General features: G+C 41.9%; 1 protein-coding gene across 1 annotated transcript in view; it reads left to right on the forward strand.

Moving 5' to 3' along the window:
• The window catches only part of LOC121315643 (chondroitin sulfate synthase 3-like), a 108,298-nt gene that overhangs the window by 84,826 nt on the left and 4,428 nt on the right, over positions 1 to 19,044 (forward strand). The gene's annotated exons all lie outside the window — the stretch shown is intronic.

Consider the following 19,044-nt stretch of genomic DNA (forward strand, 5'->3'; position numbering starts at 1 on the left):
GAACCTGGTGAATGTATGCAGAGTAGCCCAGCTAGCCGCAGTAGAAATATCAGTCAATGAAGCACCTCTAAAGAGAGCCCATGATGTAGCCACACCTCTGGTAGAGTGCGCGGCCACCCTCCCAGTTGGGGGTAGGCCAGTATTAGTATACAGTCGAGACTGTATCCACAATCCAGTGGGACAGCCACTGCTTAGAGAGGGCTTGGCCTTGGGTCTTTTCAGCATGACAGATGAAGAACTGGTCAGACTGACGCAGCGCTCTCATTCTATCCACATAACCTCTAAATGCCCAAGTGGGGCAGAGGGAATTTAATCTCCTATCCGTCTTCTCTGCAAAGGGAGGGAGATGGAAAACCTCTACTTCTACTGATTGATTCAAGTGAAAAGTTGTAATCACCTTAGGAAGGAAAGCAGGGTTCGTACACAACGATACCCTGTTTCCATTGTCCCAAATACGCATACAGGAACTGTGCACTGACAGTGCCTGTAGCTCACTGACCCGCTTAGCGGAGGTGATAGCTACCAGAAAGATTTTCTTCATAGGGAGTGTGAGGCGAGAGTGTATTAAATGGAATGTCCAGACAGTAATTTATGTGTACAGAAATAAAATAATTTATTTTTATTATCTAAACAAAATAATTAAATAACAAAAGAAAACAAAATGGTGTGAGGGAAGGAGTGCAGGGGTGAAATCCAAAACAAACCGTGATGATTCGTCTTTAATCGTCTTCGTGGTGAACCATACATAAACAAAAAAAGACAAAAGAAATGTTAGTGTTTTTTTTTTTTTGTTTTTAAAAATCCCGCTGCACCAAACCAGTCTCTCCCTCCACCTGTTACTCCTCCTATTTTACTTTCGGACCAACCCCGAACACAGTAGTACGTTCCCTTTAGTATGTAATGTCCCGCCTCTGTAGTCAGTGGAACACCAATCCCCAACTGACACGTGTCCTTATCCTTCACTTGACTCCAGTGGCTGGAATTTACATACTCGTACTTCCGCCCCTCACCAAGGTGCCGCCCCTCAAAAGATGACTTTTGCCATGGTCACGAGATCTTGGTAAGGGAAGTCCCGAGTTGGTTTGATGCCATCTACTGTCGGGAGGCTGAATCACAGACCGAAATCCCTTTGACTCATCACATATCCCACCCCTCAGAGTGGAGCCGAAGGAACACTCGGAAACCTCTAACCCTTCCCTTTTTCCTCCCTCCCGGGAAAAAAAATCAGCATTTTGATGTAACTTACCCGCACGATACCTTATTTGAAAGGCGAAGGGTTGGAGCGCCAGGTACCACCGCGTAATCCTAGCGTTTGAATCCTTCATCGTGTCTAACCACTTTAAAGAAGTGTGATCTGTGATGAGTACAAAAGGTCGTCCCGGAAGATAATATTTTAAAGATTCCACTGCCCATTTCACTGCCAGGCATTCTTTCTCCACTACCGAATACCTCTGTTCTCTGGGCAGTAACTTCCGACTGATGTATAGTATCGGGTGTTCTATACCATCTCTCTCCTGGGACAGAACCGCCCCCAGACCAGTCTGCGATGCATCTGTCTGCAGGACGAACTCTCGGCTGAAATCCGGGCTTATTAATGCTGGGGCCTGACTCAAATTAGTTTTAATAGATTCAAAGGCTGTCTGACACTTTGCACTCCACTTAATTTTATTTGGAGCGTTCTTTTTAGTGAGATCAGTGAGAGGGGCGGCTATAGTGGAAAAGTGTGGAATAAAGCGGCGGTAATAACCAGCCAACCCTAACAGTGATCTCACCTGGGTTTTCGTGGTAGGTACCGGTGAATCCAACAAAGCCTGGACTTTTGAAACCAACGGTTTCACTCTACCCTTACCCATTATGAAACCTAAATATTTAGTTTCTTCTTTTCCAATAGCGCACTTTGCCATGTTCGCTGTGAGCCCCGCCCTCCTCAGGGACTGTAAGACGGCTTCTAATCTAGTCAAATGTTCTCTCCAGGAAGAACTATAGATGACTACATCATCGATATACGCAGCTGCATACTCTCGATGAGGTTGTAAAACCTTGTCCATTAGTCTCTGAAAAGTAGCAGGCGCTCCATGAAGTCCGAACGGCATAGTACAAAATTGAAAAAGACCCTCTGGGATTGAAAATGCCGTTTTCTCACGAGAGGCTTTCGTTAATGGAATTTGCCAATATCCTTTTGTCAGATCCAGAGTTGAAATAAACCGAGCTCGCCCCAGTTTGTCTAAGAGTTCATCTACTCGAGGCATGGGATATGCATCAAACTTGGAGATAGCATTCACCCTCCTAAAATCGATACATAATCGTAGTGACCCATCTGGCTTGTCTATTGGTACTATTGGGCTACACCACTCACTTCGGGAAGGTTCAATTACCCCAAGTTTCAACATACACTCCACCTCCCTTCGAACAGAATCTCTCCGACTCTCTGGAATGCGATACGGTCTCTGTCTAACTCTCAGACCTGGCGGAGTGATAATAGCATGTTCGTTCAAATGCGTTCTTCCAGGCATTCTTCAGTGTACTGACGACTGCGTCTGAGAGTCCTAAGGCGGACAGACAGTCCTGTTCAGGGGCCAGACCCACAGTTGGAGTCTGCCCGGCTCTGGGTGCTAGAGGGTGCCTTTCACCTGACTGAAGAGATCCGTGCATAGCAGGATCTCCCAGGGCTGGCCCTGAAGCAGCTGGCAGAGGCTGAAAAACCAGATTCTCCTGGGCCATCTGGGGGCCACCAGGAGAGATTTCACCTTGTCTCTCCCAACCCTCTCCAGGAAGGCAAGGAACAGCGGTACCGGCGGGAAAGTGTACAAAAGCACCTCGGGCCACTCTTCAGCTAGGGCGTCAATGCCTAGTGGACAATGGGTCATCTCTGCCATGGCAAAGAGATCGACTTGGGCTTGCCCAAAGCGTTCCCAAATGCACTGCACCACCTGACGGTTGACATTGAGAGGAGGTCTGCTGCCCAGTTCACCACTCCCAGCAGATGAATAGCCCAGAGGGACAGGAAGTGGACCAGTGCCCAGATCAACAGCCAAAAGGCTATGTGGTGTAACCCCAGGGACCGAAGCCCTCCCTGGTGGTTCACATATGCAACTACTGACATATTGTCCGTGCGGACAAGGACATGTCTGTCCTGGAGCACAGGGAGGAAATGTTGAAGCATGTGGTGGACTGCTGTCAGCTCTAGCGCAGTTATGTGCAGGGATGCCCAGTGGCCTGACCAGGGTCCGCGGACTCCTCTGCCTGCCCAGACCTCCCCCCCCAACCGGAGTTGGACGCGTCTGTCGTCACCACTTGATGATTGTGTATCACTCCCATTCTTATGCTTTCGCTCAGGTGTGAGGGTTTCCTCCACCAGCGTAGGGCTTCCCAGCATAGGCGAGAAATCATCGGCCGATGGTGTCTGTCGTGCTTGCGTGGGCCACTGCTCCTTCCTGGGACTGGGAACAAATCAACCAGTCATCCCGGTAGTTCCTCACCATGATTCCTTGCAGCCTCATACAGGATCCTGGGACAGGCCTCCTGCTGGGGGCGCTCGCAGTAAGGCTGCTATGTGGAAATTGTGCTAGCCCTCTAGCTCTGACCCTTCCAAGGAGGCAAGATAGACCATGCTCTTGGACACAATGGGCACTGAGGGTGATTTAACCTCCAGAAAGTACGGGAACACTGGTAAATGCTGGGGGTTGAAGTCTGTGCTGGTCTGAACACAGACCTGTGCTGTTCGAACACTGCCTTCCAGGGAACGTGGAAGAAGTTGGAGGCTCGCTCCATAAGCGCCGGAGTTGAGCTTGAGTGCATTTGAATTTCTCTGAGTCTGTCTGAGGCAAGCTGAAATGTCCACTGGTAAGGCCAGGGCATGCTCCGGAGCTGGGACAGACTCAGGGGTATGGGCCTGCTGCTTGGCTAAGTAGTCAAGTATTTGGGCCATCTGGCCCTTTAATTCTGAAATGTCTTTGGCGTGGTCTACCTTTCTCATCCACTTTCTGCCCCTTGAGGGTGATCTTGAGCAGCTGCGAGCCGGACGGGTTGGATCCTGCGTGCAGGGTATGCTCTGCGTGGGGCTTACAATTTAAATTGTAAATACAGTATAATCGTAAATCTCGAAAAACTACTCACTTCTAAATCTTTTGTAGTCATTTTTGTATTACTTTAGTATAAATACATGTTAATTTGGATTCATATGTTGTTTTTTTCTGACTTTATGTGAACGAAAAGACACACATTTGCCCGTTTTCCCATTGGAAATAGTGATATTTTGAAATATCACTGTCCTGGTCACAAAAGCAAAGTTTGTGGGGCATTATAAATTATTATAAAATAGCCATTTTCTATACTTTTGAGGCATAAGCAATTAGGAAATAACACTTACTACCCAGGAACAAAAATAAATAAATAAATTGTCACACGGTGCTATTTATTACCTCGGTAGGTGGGACCAAGTACCTCACTCCATGGAGGGGCCTATTGGCAGCTTTGATATAAAATGTTCAATGAATACCTGACAAGCAGACATATCCTAAAAGTATGGTGTTGGTGGTCATCTTCAAATTGAAAGGGAATCATAATTGAAAAATGAAAATAAAAGCCAAGTTATTTTCTTTCAGGCCACTGCTATTAAAAACACAGACTTCCTGTTTTTCTTGGTTGAGAGAACTGGACTCCACAGGCAATTTTCCATTCAGGAAAGAGAGCATGGGCTGTTTGTTTCGCCATTTGATTCTTAAATTGCTTAAAGGAATAATAGACTTGTGGACAGATTTATGCCTGCAATCTGTTAATGCTAATATTGCCCTGAAAATTAATTCAAACACTTTTCCTATTTTAAAGTAGGTGTCACTTATAGTATTGTTATGAACACTAAAAAGTACATTATGGGCATTTTGTTTTAATGTATTTATTTTAGCTTCACAAAGAAGACAGGTGCACTGTGTGAAGTTCTTATTAAATCGTTTACTGTTGCATTAATATAATGGCATTTAGGCTTCTTCTGAGGTGTTCAAAGGCTTAAAAGGTGATTGTGTTTAGCCAGCACACTGAGCATCTGTAGGGAACATTAACTATATACTCCAACGAGAAAAAACAACAACACAGCTTTAAAAGTAACAATGTCATTGTATAATACTATTTAACCTGCTCTGAAATCAGTATAATTTAAAGAGATTGAACAATGTAATCTGGAAAGACATTCTTGTATTTACCTTAAACCAAGCCTTATATTAGGTCTGTGAAATGTACATCTGATTAAAAAAAAAAAGCTACAATTAGACCTCTAACAAGTTTTCACCATGCTTTACTGCACTTTGCTGTGATAAGCAGTTTTCCTTGGGAAAACAGAGAAATACTCAGAATGTGTCTGTTTGTTTTCATGTTTTGTGTTGTTACGGTATATCAATTTTAACTTAAGTTTTGAATGTCTGACCATGGTCAGGTACCATTTAAAAAATATGTGCCCTTAAATGACCCTACATTAGTGTAATAATGAGATAAAACATAAGTACAGACATTCAGAACTGAGGGTGATATTACCTTAATGAATGCTGACTTGTATAAAAACAGTGAAGCGTACACTTTATTGGATTATGTTTACACTTAAACTTTATCACAACATTGTTAATATTATATATATATATATATATATATATATATATATATATATATATATATAGGATACCCATAGGAGCAAATGGTATCTGTTTTGGACTCCATGCGACTGTGCTGTCACATAAGCATTGCAATAAAAATTGCTGTCATACACTGTAGAAGGTCTTTTGTTGTCATTTGTTTTAGTCTCAAAAAGAAAACCAGCAAATGATTCTGAAACAAGAATTATTGAATAGCACCCAATACTTTGTAGAACAATTCTCAGAATTGCAATATTGTCCGGGTTATCAAAGGTACATTAAGAATGCAGTGATTTGTAGGTTGACGTGTTTTCCCTTTTCCTTTTTAATTAATCAAATCTCTTTCATTCGATCCTGTATAACACCTGTCTTCTTTATTGCCTCACATTAAACCACTGCTTCATTATTTTTAGCTTCATGGGGACACTTGAGCAAAAAATAAATAAATACAGAATCTGATCTGAAAACTAAATAAAATAGCAGTCTTTAAAAAAAAAAAAAAGTACCTTTCAGCAAGACTATTACAAGTCCCACAGCAGAAGGAATTAATATTCACACTGATATTAAGTGCAGAGGTAGAAACTCCAGCTCTCCCAAGCTGAATTAAATCTGATGAGGAATAGTTGATGTCTACAGAAATCCTGTGGGCGAGTACTTAAAACAAATGTACAGACATACAAAAAATGCCAGTTTTCTACAGGATGTAGAACTGGTGAGCAAGCTCAAGGGTGGATTTGAGGCTGACAGGGGACAGTGTAGCGTGCAAGGAGGTAAGGGTCGGGGCTGTTAGTGATGCAATCTGAACATGAAGACATGAGCCTGATATCTGCTCCTGCAAGGGAGCCCGGCTCTTTTGTACAGCGGTATCAGCACTACGCTTCACAGTGGGAGGGCCCGGGTTCACGTCCGACCTCCACCTGTAAGAAGCCCCTGCTTGTGGGAAACAAGGTTCACCACAATATTATAGATACACAGGCATGCTTTACATTACATCTGATGAGGTGCTCTACAATGCCATACAATTACCAATAAAATGTTCTGTAGTACTCTGTCATCCTCATATTGCATTCTCGTTTGAAGAAAGTACAAAAGCAAAGGCATTAAATAGTTTTAAATCCTAACTATGTCATAGGCCTACTGCTTTAACATGTGTAGTAGCTATCAGGTTTTGATAGCTACTACCAGCTCAAATATCTGGATAGCTTATTTGAAGAAGAGGAGTGAGACCCTGCGAATTCAGTTATGCACTACTGATCACCCAAACCACAGGGCACTTAAAAAGTGGTACAACCTTAAAAGGCTTCCAGAATAAAATTAATTTCATTAATTTGCTAGATTGAAACAGGGTCACACATTTCTCACAAGGCAACAGGCAAGTGGATTTAATAAGAGTGCCTCACAGTTTTATTCCCTATTCACAGTATTTTGCACTGCTCTTGCATATGTCAAACAAAAATATGCTACCTGACAGAAGGTGCATACACAGTTCAGATTATGTGGGCAAAACAGCCATCAGTAATAATGTGGTGGATTTATAACTTCTGTCACAGCATTTATTACCATGCTATTTCGTTTTTTTTATTTTTTGTTTTTGTTTTTTCGGACAGTACACTGTAGATGCCAGCAGATTTGATCCTGTTATGAAACTAATTAAGTTAATGGAAAATACTCCTAGATTTGCACCTACTGCTGCAATATTTCCATTACCAATTGTCACTTGGAGTATAAATTCAGTTGAAAGTAATGGCCACCCTCCGGTCTAAAATCTTCAGTTAAAGACATAAATTGCAAACTGTATGCTTCACCAAACCTAGTTTCCTATCAAGCACATGCTAATCTTCCAGAGTACTGGAACAAACCCATTGGATAGTTTAAATACACGCTTTTGATCAAGTTTAAAAGTGTTTGGAGATCATATACACCAAACTGACTGATTGAAAAAGAAAATGAAAAAAAAGTAATGCATGTATGAAAAGTGCCCGCCCCTGTGTATATTATCTGTTATGTGTTGCGTGTGGTGTGTTTAAATGTTGGTGTATAGTCATTGGTACACGGGATATAAACGGGTCTGTGTAACACGAGTGTTTAAAAATGTATATTTGTATTTAGGCACGAGGATTGCACAGCACTTCACGTGCAAGTAAAATGTAATAATATGTGAGCACGGGGAATTGCACTTTATTAATTCACGTGCTGGGATTCAAGTGAATAATTAATTGGTAATTGAATCCCAGCACAATAGTATATATAGATGCACGTTGTCACATACTGGTGGTTGGGTGTTCGGTGAGCGGAGAACGGGATTGGAGACGGAGGAAATAAGTAAAGTAATAATAATAACGAAGTATCTGCTCACCGTGTTTGTTAAGTTTAGTCTGTTTTCGTTTGTCTATTTGTTTTGGCGTAGAGTGCCGTGTCCTGTGTTTTTCGTGTTTGTTAAACCTTTTATTTTGCATTAAACCGGCGCCAACAGGCGTCTTCATCACTTCATTTCATCCGTCCTGTGTTTTGTATATTTCATTACCTTTCCTGGTTCTGACGCCGCCCACTTCGGCCGTCTCTGTGACACGTGGTGTCCTGCGTGGGATAACAGCGCCTCCAAGCGTCAGACCAGGAGAGGTTTTTTTTTGTGTGGGAGAAAAAAAAAAAAAAGGGGCGTCTTTGGATTACAAAAAAAAAAAAAAAAAAGAAATGGGGAGAAGCAGGAAAGAGGATAAAGAGGTGAGGGACAGGGAGGAGGAGTGCCGCCTAAGGGCCAGACATCCCCGGCGATGTAACCAGTCCTTGCCGGGGTGCCTCCTCTGCAACCAGGACCATCTCTTTGCCAATTGTCCCTTCCGCTGCCCCTACCAGGAGGGAGAGGAGGAACTGCCGCAGGAGAGGAAGGTGAGGAGATGGCAGAGAAGGGGGAAAGGGGAAGAGGAAGGCAGAGGTCCCACCGCTGTCTCCACAGCCGCACCAGTCTCCTGCAAGGGAGGGAGAGCCGCACCAGTCCCCTGCAAGTGAGGGAGAGCCGCACCAGTCCCCTGTATACACACCGCTCCCACCTCCACCACCAGGAGACTACACGCCGCTCCTACCTCCACCGCAGGCGCAGAGCAGCAGGAGCTGCCTCTGCCTCCGCCACCTCCACCGGCAGGGGGAGAGCAGCAGGAGCTGCCTCTGCCTCCGCCACCTCCACCGGCAGGGGGAGAGCAGCAGGAGCTGCCTCCGCCACCTCCACCGGCAGGGGGAGAGCAGCAGGAGCTGCCTCTGCCTCCGCCACCTCCACCGGCAGGGGGAGAGCAGCAGGAGCTGCCTCTGCCTCCGCCACCTCCACCGGCAGGGGGAGAGCAGCAGGAGCTGCCTCTGCCTCCGCCACCTCCACCGGCAGGGGGAGAGCAGCAGGAGCTGCCTCTGCCTCCGCCACCTCCACCGGCAGGGGGAGAGCAGCAGGAGCTGCCTCTGCCTCCGCCACCTCCACCGGCAGGGGGAGAGCAGCAGGAGCTGCCTCTGCCTCCGCCACCAGCAGAGGGTGAATGCCTGCTGGGTCCCTGTCCACCAGCAGAGGGTGAATGCCTGCTGGGTCCCTGTCCACCAGCAGAGGGTGAATGCCTGCTGGTATCACTTCCCCCACCAGCAGAGGGTGAATGCCTGCTGGGTCCCTGTCCACCAGCAGAGGGTGAATGCCTGCTGGGTCCCTGTCCACCAGCAGAGGGTGAATGCCTGCTGGTATCACTTCCCCCACCAGCAGAGGGTGAATGCCTGCTGGTATCACTTCCCCCACCAGCAGAGGGTGAATGCCTGCTGGTATCACTTCCCCCACCATCACGAGGAGAGGAGCTGGAGCTTCCTCTGCCTCCACCTCCATCAGGGGGAGAGGAGCAGGAGCTGCCTCTCCCTGCACCACAAGGGCCAGGACTAGATGCTGGCGGTCCTCAGCAGCCCTTGCATAGGCTGCTGAGGGAAGCACGGGGAAGAACCTCCCGGCTGCAGTGGCCGAAAAGAGGGCCAACACCCGCACCCCAGCTTGTCCTGACTGCCAGCCTCGCTTCGCCCAAGGATGCCAGCCTCGCTTCGCCCAAGGATGCCAGCCTCGCTTCGCCCAAGGATGCCAGCCTCGCTTCGCCCAAGGATGCCAGCCTCGCTTCGCCCAAGGATGCCAGCCTCGCTTCGCCCAAGGATGCCAGCCTCGCTTCGCCCAAGGATGCCAGCCTCGCTTCGCCCAAGGATGCCTCTGCATCGCCTGGGGTTGCCCGCCGCTCTGCATCGCCTGGGGTTGCCCGCCGCTCTGCATCGCCTGGGGTTGCCCGCCGCTCTGCATCGCCTGGGGTTGCCCGCCGCTCTGCATCGCCTGGGGTTGCCCGCCGCTCTGCATCGCCTGGGGTTGCCCGCCGCTCTGCATCGCCTGGGGTTGCCCGCCGCTCTGCATCGCCTGGGGTTGCCCGCCGCTCTGCATCGCCTGGGGTTGCCCGCCGCTCTGCATCGCCTGGGGTTGCCCGCCGCTCCGCATCACAGCCGGAAGTACTGTGGCCGGAACCCCACGAAGGGGAGCTGCCGGCCACGAAGAAGGGGGAGGAGGTCTGGAGACCGCCAACCCCAGCAGCAGTTTCGCTGCCGGAGGAGGGGGAGGAGGTCTGGAGACCGCCAACCCCAGCAGCAGTTTCGCTGCCGGAGGAGGGGGAGGAGGTCTGGAGACCGCCAACCCCAGCAGCAGTTTCGCTGCCGGAGGAGGGGGAGGAGGTCTGGAGACCGCCAACCCCAGCAGCAGTTTCTCCGCCGGAGATCGTGGGGGAGGTCCGGAGACCTGCTCCCTCTGCAGTTTCTTCCCTGCAGGAAGAACGGTGGTTGAAGCCCCACCAAGGGGAGCTGCCGGCGCCGAAGGAGGGGGAAGGTCAGGAGACCACACCCCAAGCAGCCTTTCCGCTGCTAGGACTACCCTGGCAGGAGAATGCTACCCTGCTGACAGCATTACGACCTGTGGGCCCCTGGAAGCCTCTGGTCCTGGCCAAGGACTTTGGGCGGGACTTTTGGGCTTTTAAGGGGGGAGGTGGCCATTGAGGCCATGTGTGCTTTGCACAGGAGGGGGTATATGTAACAAAGTGCCCGCCCCTGTGTATATTATCTGTTATGTGTTGCGTGTGGTGTGTTTAAATGTTGGTGTATAGACATTGGTACACGGGATATAAACGGGTCTGTGTAACACGAGTGTTTAAAAATGTATATGTGTATTTAGGCACGAGGATTGCACAGCACTTCACGTGCAAGTAAAATGTAGTAATATGTGAGCACGGGGAATTGCACTTTATTAATTCACGTGCTGGGATTCAAGTGAATAATTAATTGGTAATTGAATCCCAGCACAATAGTATATATAGATGCACGTTGTCACATACTGGTGGTTGGGTGTTCGGTGAGCGGAGAACGGGATTGGAGACGGAGGAAATAAGTAAAGTAATAATAATAACGAAGTATCGGCTCACCGTGTTTGTTAAGTTTAGTCTGTTGTCGTTTGTCTTTTATTTTGGCGTAGAGTGCCGTGTCCTGTGTTTTTCGTGTTTGTGTAAACTTTTTATTTTGTATTAAACCGGCGCCAACAGGCGTCTTCATCACTTCATTTCATCCGTCCTGTGTTTTGTATATTTCATTACCTTTCCTGGTTCTGACGCCGCCCACTTCGGCCGTCTCTGTGACACTATAGAAAAGCCATTATAGGCAACAGTACTTTTTTGTATGCATAATTTGTGGAGACCACAGCTTGAATCTATTAAATAACACAGTGTATTTGTGTGTCAGATATAAAACAGTTTGTTGTGTGAATTAGATTAATATTCAGAAGTAAATGCTGCAAAATAAATTATTCAGTTAATAAAGCCAGTCTTGTTAGTGTTGCTGATGGCTTAAATAGCACAGATTGGGACTTTGTTGACCGGGGTACTATTGAAATGTACTCTGGGTACATGATGATATATCAAAGTGTACCCTGGTTTAGATGAAGCTATTATTTGGTACCTCGGCATGTTACAAATGTACTCTGCTTTCAAGTCTTGTTTCATGTTACAACATTTGTCAGACCCACATAAGGTAGCAGAAGTGCCATAGCGATGAGCGGCAGCAACGATATTTGAAAAGTGGGGTAGATGTGTAAAGATAGCTTTGTCTAAACCACGGTACACTGGTCAGCAAAGATCCAATCCATTCAAATAGCTGTCTATTGCATGAGGAGGCTTGGTCTGCAGCAACATTATTAGATCTTGTTTAGTATGGTGTAATGACATCCTAGTTTAACGTACACTACAGTACATTGAACAGTTTGGCAACAGGAATGATCATTTATTCCTTCTCTGGGGTAATATCCATAGCTTAATAAATTGTGAACAAACTTAGTTTGGACTTTCATTAGCACAAGTCATTGTGAGTATCTGAATGAGTATATGGAGGTGAAGCTTAATGTCATCACATTTTTACATGTGTGCTCTACAGCTGTAGTTGTTAAACATGTCGGTATGTCTTATTATACAGTCTTTATTATTTTTAACAGTGTCTAGTTTACGTTATGAAATGATGGACAATACCACTCTGTGGCGGATAAGTTGAATGTCGTATTTCTCAGAAAAGGCCTGCACAGAAATGAAATGTTCTTTACTAAAATCTAAATTAATATGTATTCACTGTTGCTTGACCCTCCTTCCTTCTACATCATAAAAAAAATTAAAGATGTTACTGTCATTATGGTGCTGTGGATGTGGTCTTTGACTTCTTTTAAAAATCTACTCACTATAAACAACACCTTCTAGGGATTAGTAAAGATCTCACATATCAATCAATCAATCACTCACATCTTTATTTTATATATCGCCATTCATACTGGACCACCATTACAAAGTGCTTTACAAGATACAGTAAAAAGCAATGCATAATACATTAAATACAATAGAAAACAAAGCATAATACCTTCAATACAAGACTAGGATATGAAAATTCTAAAACACTGTGGATGGGTATGTCATAGAATCATAAGAAGATACAGTGAAAGATCAGAAGTAGCAGAGACATAACAGCTAATGACAGATAACTGATAGTACTGTACAAAGAATCAAAAGAACCAAAAGTGTCACTTGTGTTCGTTGTTTAAATCAGTGATCTCTTTGCCTTACTTTTTAAGGTATTGTAGTTTAGCAATACTGGATATCAGTATCCTGGGATGAACTCTTTAAAATCTCACTTTTCAATTCAACTGGTAGCAAAAATGAAAGTGAATTTAAGGAGAATTATAAAAGTTGTCTTAATGATCAGTTCTTGAAGGGTTAAATATAATAATGGCACTTTCCTAAGCATGCTAAAATCTGCATAACTTGGTAAACTCACAGAAATGTATCTACAGCCTTTCATAAAGTTAAAGAAGTGCATGATCTTTCTTGACAAACTGCCATTTATTATGTTAGCTGAGCTTTTAAGTCATCTGTCAGTGTCATAGTCAGTTTTAGACAGTGTTCTTTGTTGACTAATGTAAAACTCACAGCTGTTTTAGATGACACTTATTAGAAAGATGTTAGTCTATATCAAGGAATTTAGTTACCAGAATATGACTCCTGTTTAATGGATCTTGCTACTTTATGTTTTTGGTAAATCAGCCATAACTTTAAACACACAATCCTAAAATAGAAACTTTTTAGTCTAGACCAACATTTAGTGTCTTATTTGAATATCTTGTTGACTGAATATTTCAATGCTGTCTGCAGTTCAGCTACAGCTTCAAGAAGTTTGTTAAAAATAGTACGATCTTTCTGATACAATCCAATATATTTCTATTAATATTGGTATTCTAGTGCAGATATTCTGTATTTTAACATTATAATTGATAAGGAATTATTTTTTCAGGTTATTTATTCCCCAGATGCACACACACTCACTCACAAAAAATTGGGCTGTAACAAATTTTCTCTTACAGAGTAATGCTTGCAAACAAGATAACGAAGCACACAGTATCCTTCCCTATGCCTACCAAATACTGTTAGTAACATAATAAACGTCTTTCCACTGCAAGACTTGTTACTGCCTGTCTATTTAAATAGTCTGTTCCAGAGTTTAAATATGTTTGTTCCTGAAGAAATGTCAGTTACACTAAATATTTCAAAATACCAACAGTCAGAAATACTATGGAAAAGAAAGCTTTTGCTTTAGCTGCCCCCTCGGACTAGAATACATTAACGATAGAACTCAGATCCACAGTGTCACGTTCTCATTTTAAGAGATTGCTGTTTGATCACTTGAACCAGCCTTGTGATTGTATGTGATGTGAAGTGCATGCAATAATACATGGGTTGTGAAACTGTCTGCTTGTTCTGTGCTTGTGTGTTATTGTAATTGCTCTTGCCTTTCTCCTGGGACACCTTTGTAAACTAGTTGTTTTTAGCTCGTATGGCTTTTCCAGTGAATACAGTGGTTTGCAGAAGTATTCACCCCCCTGCAAATTTTTCACGTTTTGTTGGCACCTGAGCGCACTCCACAATGCTTTCAAATTAAACTTTACATGTAGAATCTACACAAACTACTCCACATTGATAAAGTTAAAAAATGCATATAGTATATAAATAAGTAAGATTTTCAGGTGAAGAATGGGCAAAAATGTTACCATTCTACTGTTCAAAGCTAGTAGAGACCTATTCAAAAAGACTTATAGCAGTAATTGCTGTAAAAGGTGCTTCTACCAAGTACTGACTTAAGGGGCTGAGTACTTATGCAACCACTACAGCTTTGAATAAAAAAAGTTTGTTTGAAAAAAGGTGCATAAATTATTTGCAATTCAACAAAATGTGACATTATTGGTAGGGGGTGAATACTTCTGCAAACCACTGTAACGTTTTTAATTAAAATAAATATGCCAAGTTAGTCATGTTGTGGATTCTCTAATTTGCTAAAGCACACTTGAATGGTAGCCACTAATCACTTAATACAATGAGGGCTTCTGTCTCTTTGCCTAATAACTATACTGGCTTCATAACTTTAGCTCTATGATCATTAAATTAATAATTGTAATCTTTTTTTTTATTATTATTATTACCACATAAAAAATGGAGACGTGCAATGTAATCTGTTACCTATAAGTGAGTGAATTGTGAACATTCAGTATTTAGCCTTTAATCTTCAGTATTATTTGTAAGAATTCTAACATCCTAGACTGGTTGATTAGGAAGCAATATCTATGTTCCTTTTTTTCCCTGAACATGCTTGGCCACTTTCAGCTTTTTTCTTATTGGCCATTTACAGATATGTCAATTTTTCTACTACAATATTCGAACACCAGTCTGTCCATTATATGTCTATAACTTAAAACGTCAGTGTGTGTAATACTGCAGACATCAATAAAGTGAATATTGGCTGGTTACAATCAGGTTACATGCTGAAGGACAATAGTAGAAAACAAATTCCAATGTGACCCTTACAATTGTAGACTGATATAGAACTTTACAAAGTAGCTTTAAGTGGAATTGGAAGCCTTTGAAGTGAAATTGTCTGATCCAAAAAAGACACCTTAAGATCACTGATTCACTGTTTCCAGTGGTCAAGGGAAGTTTTAATAAATTGCAATTTACTTCAGAGAAGACATACTCTTAGAGAAAAAAGGTTTATTTTCAAAATCTATTTTACTGATAAGGCTAATACTGTAGTGGGGAGCGAAAACACAAAAGGTTAATAATCAGGTTTACAAAAAAATCAGAGATGATGGTTTTGTGTAGTTCTTATTTTGAGATGTATTCAATATGTTACATGATGTCTCAGTTGTACCTTGAGACTATTTTGATCAGGGATTGGTTATGAGCTCTGGGATTCTGAATGTCAGAGAAATGAAGGCGAATATAAATTGTCACTTGTGTCTTTGTATACCATGCTTTGAATGGTGACCCTCCAGCTGTACAACAGAAAAGCCCATTTATTCTATATAAATTCAATTTCATACTTTTGACTTTGATGTATGACTATGGTTGAGGTGTTTCTTTTAGCTATTGCTTTTATTTTATTTTAGCTGTTCTATATATTTTAAAAGCTGTGTGTGTGTGTGTCATATATATATATATATATATATATATATATATATATATATATATATATATATATATATATATATATATATATACACACACACACACACACACACACATGCATACATACATATACACACACAACTTTATTATAGAGACCGAGAATGAAATTTAGACCTAAAGGAGATATTTGTGAATATGCATATATGTTTTGCCGAAGCATTCCGAACAATGGTTTTGGTTTCATTTTAGTAAAATAATAATATACAATTTACCCCTGTACTTAAAATGTAGACATAAGCGTTGGTTTGGTATCATACAACTACGTGAGCTATAGAGGGGTTGTGAAAGGGTAGTGTCACGGCCAAGCTGTTACTGGCAGGAAGAGAGACTAAGGAGCAAGAAGGTGCAGTGAAGTGCTATCGCACACGTTTAATAACAAATACAGTAACAAAACAAAACTCATTAACAAATAAAAAGGCACAAGGACCAAAACAAAAGGTCTATACAAAAACACACGGACATAAACAGGACAGCAACACATAGCTTCAACCAACACGAAAATTAACCTCTATATCACCTGTGATTGCCCTTCTTATACACCTGTGGTGGAGCCTCATTACCCATTAATCATTCAGTTACGGCCCCAGCCACATTCTCATGTGTTTTATCCACACACACACACACACACACACACACACGCCACCCTGCCACAGGGTTAAATAGTCAGACGATCACATCAGATCGAAGGAGCGTTTTCTTTTAAGTGAAATACTGAAGTTAAATGTTAGGACCCAAACCCGAAAAATGCCTGGGTTTGTTTGTATTTTCCTGTAAAGCAATTTGGGGCGGTATTGCCATTAAAAGCGCTATATAAAAATACATTGATTGATTGATTGATTGATTGAAATATTGTAACTTGGCCAAAACAACGGAGAATACATTTCAACATTATGCTAGTTGACATATTCTTGAGGTATGCCCAAAAGTGTTAAACTGTTAAGCTGCTTTAGAAATAAAAATACATAATTAAATACATTGATCATGGCGACAACATGAACAATGTATTTTAAATTACCAAACTATCTGATTTATTTATTTATTTATTATATGTAATGCATTGTGGTTAGCAAAAGATCACCCACAACTTTAAACACTCCATTTTAAATCTTACATAAAACTATAGAAATATAGAGAATATTTCAAACTAGCATAATGTTGGAATGTATTTTCTATTGTTTTGGCCAGGTTACAATATTTGAATCAATCAATGTATTTTTATATAACGCCTTTCATGGCAATGCCATCCCAAAATGATTTACAGGAAAAATAAAAACAAATAAATAAATAAATAAATACAAAGTACAATGTCATTCACTAAAATTAAAACATGATTACAAACATTACAAAACGATTTACATTAAAAAAAAAAAAGTATCTCCCTATTACCAAAAAGCTAGGAAAAACAAATGTGTTTTTAGCAGTGCTTTACGTTTCTCAAAGTTTAGCAATACTAGTGGAGAAACTCTGACCTCCCAGAGTTACACACCTGGTCAAGGGAACAGCCAGCAGCTCTAAGCTTGAAGAGCACAGCTGATGCCTAGGGATGTAGTGATACAGCAAGTCAGATGAACATTTAGGACCAGTTTTCCAGACAGCCTTGAAGGTCAACAGAAAAATCTTAAAAATAACCAGATTATTTGAAAGTTATCCAATACAAAGTTTCCAAGACGTGTAATATGTTCAGTTCATTTTGTACTCAGTAATCTTGCAGCAGCAACGTTTTGGACCAGTTGCACTATTTTAGATTATTTCTCATTTCACTTACCTCTAACAGGGCTTAGGCTGACCTAGTTATGGGCGAGTTTGTTACTCTGGGATTGTCACCATACTTTATCCTGCAGAGAAAGCTTCCAGAGTCTTTATTGAAAGTGTATTCTGAAATGTAAGTGCTTAATATTACATCATCAGTAAAGCAGATGTTTTGTGTGGACTTGAGTTAACCATAGCAAGACGAGGATATACAGTAGACAGAAAGTTGATTGTTGAGATGAGGTCCAATACACCTGCAGAATTCTAAAAGAGGAATGATAATGCTGACTATAGCAGTTACTTTTTATAGTGGAATCACTCCATTAAGATCACCAAATATGCAGGGTCTTAATGAGGAGGTGGTCTGAAGGAATAAGCTTACTTTGCACACAAACTCAACGGTAAACAGCTGGGTTTGTGTTATGTTTACTAAATGCGCATGAAAAAGACTTGAAATAAAAGCAAACATTAATCATTTTAGAAAAGTGCAATGGGAGTGTTTTCATACTGTGACAGTAAATTACTCAGGCAGTAGCTCAGGTCTAGAACCCTAAGGAATATGAAGGTATCTGCTGGCAATGTAAACTGGATTGTCATGGAAAAACTCAAAAAGGTTTATTTAGTTTAATACTTTTAGACATTTCTTAATATGATCAATTATTATTCAGTTGATCAAATACATTCAAATAACGTATATCAATATATAATTCAGTATGTCCTGATGTTGTGTTTTTTTTTTAACTAATTTAACAATCAATAACTTCCAAAGAACAGTTTTTGTATTCTTTACTATATGTGCACATAGTTTTTGTAGTTCAGGTGTATCCTTATAGTGTATTTATCCTGGTTACTGAATGCCTTAATATAAGCTTCTCTGACAGTATAAAAAGCATGTAGACGAGTCATTTTTTTTTTTCTCTCACAAGAGCTGTTCCAAAATTCAACACATCCATGCACTCAATTACACAGTGGTTGCAGTGATTTACCATTTCTTGAAAAAACGTACATTACTGCCTGAATTCATACTGTATACTATGTCTGTCACAATTGTCTTTAGTTGTTCACTCCCTATGTCTGTGTGAAAAAAAATGTTAGTGTTGTCAATTTTAATAATTTTCTATATTCAAGCTACAAGAACACAAAATCATGTTTAACCATTTTACATTTCGAAATGGAGAAATGTTTTAAGGTTGCTTTTTTTCTCATTGTTACAGTAAACATTTTGGTAGCATATCTGATGCATTGTAATTTTAATTAATGTTTCAGGGGTGGTGTAAGAGCTTAAAAATCATCATAGTTTAATTAGTTTGTATGACGTCACTACAGAAATAACCCTGGGTGAGCCTATATTTTGTATCCTTTTCTGAAAGTGGTCTGTGTAAGGTCTAAGGGTGCTACTGTGCAATTGATGGGAAAGTTTATTGGTTCCCTAATTAAGAAAAAGGGGACCCATTAACCTTTGTTTTGTAATACCCGTTTTTGATTAACAGCATGGTTTGTTAATCAAGTCCCACACAACAGCTTCTGCGTAATTAACTGTCTTTTATGCTCATCTTTTCTACATGAGGTTTTTAATGGGAGGACAGTTC

Source organism: Polyodon spathula, chromosome 1, assembly GCF_017654505.1.
Source record: "Polyodon spathula isolate WHYD16114869_AA chromosome 1, ASM1765450v1, whole genome shotgun sequence".
In the NCBI taxonomy this organism is placed as follows: Eukaryota; Metazoa; Chordata; class Actinopteri; order Acipenseriformes; family Polyodontidae; genus Polyodon; species Polyodon spathula.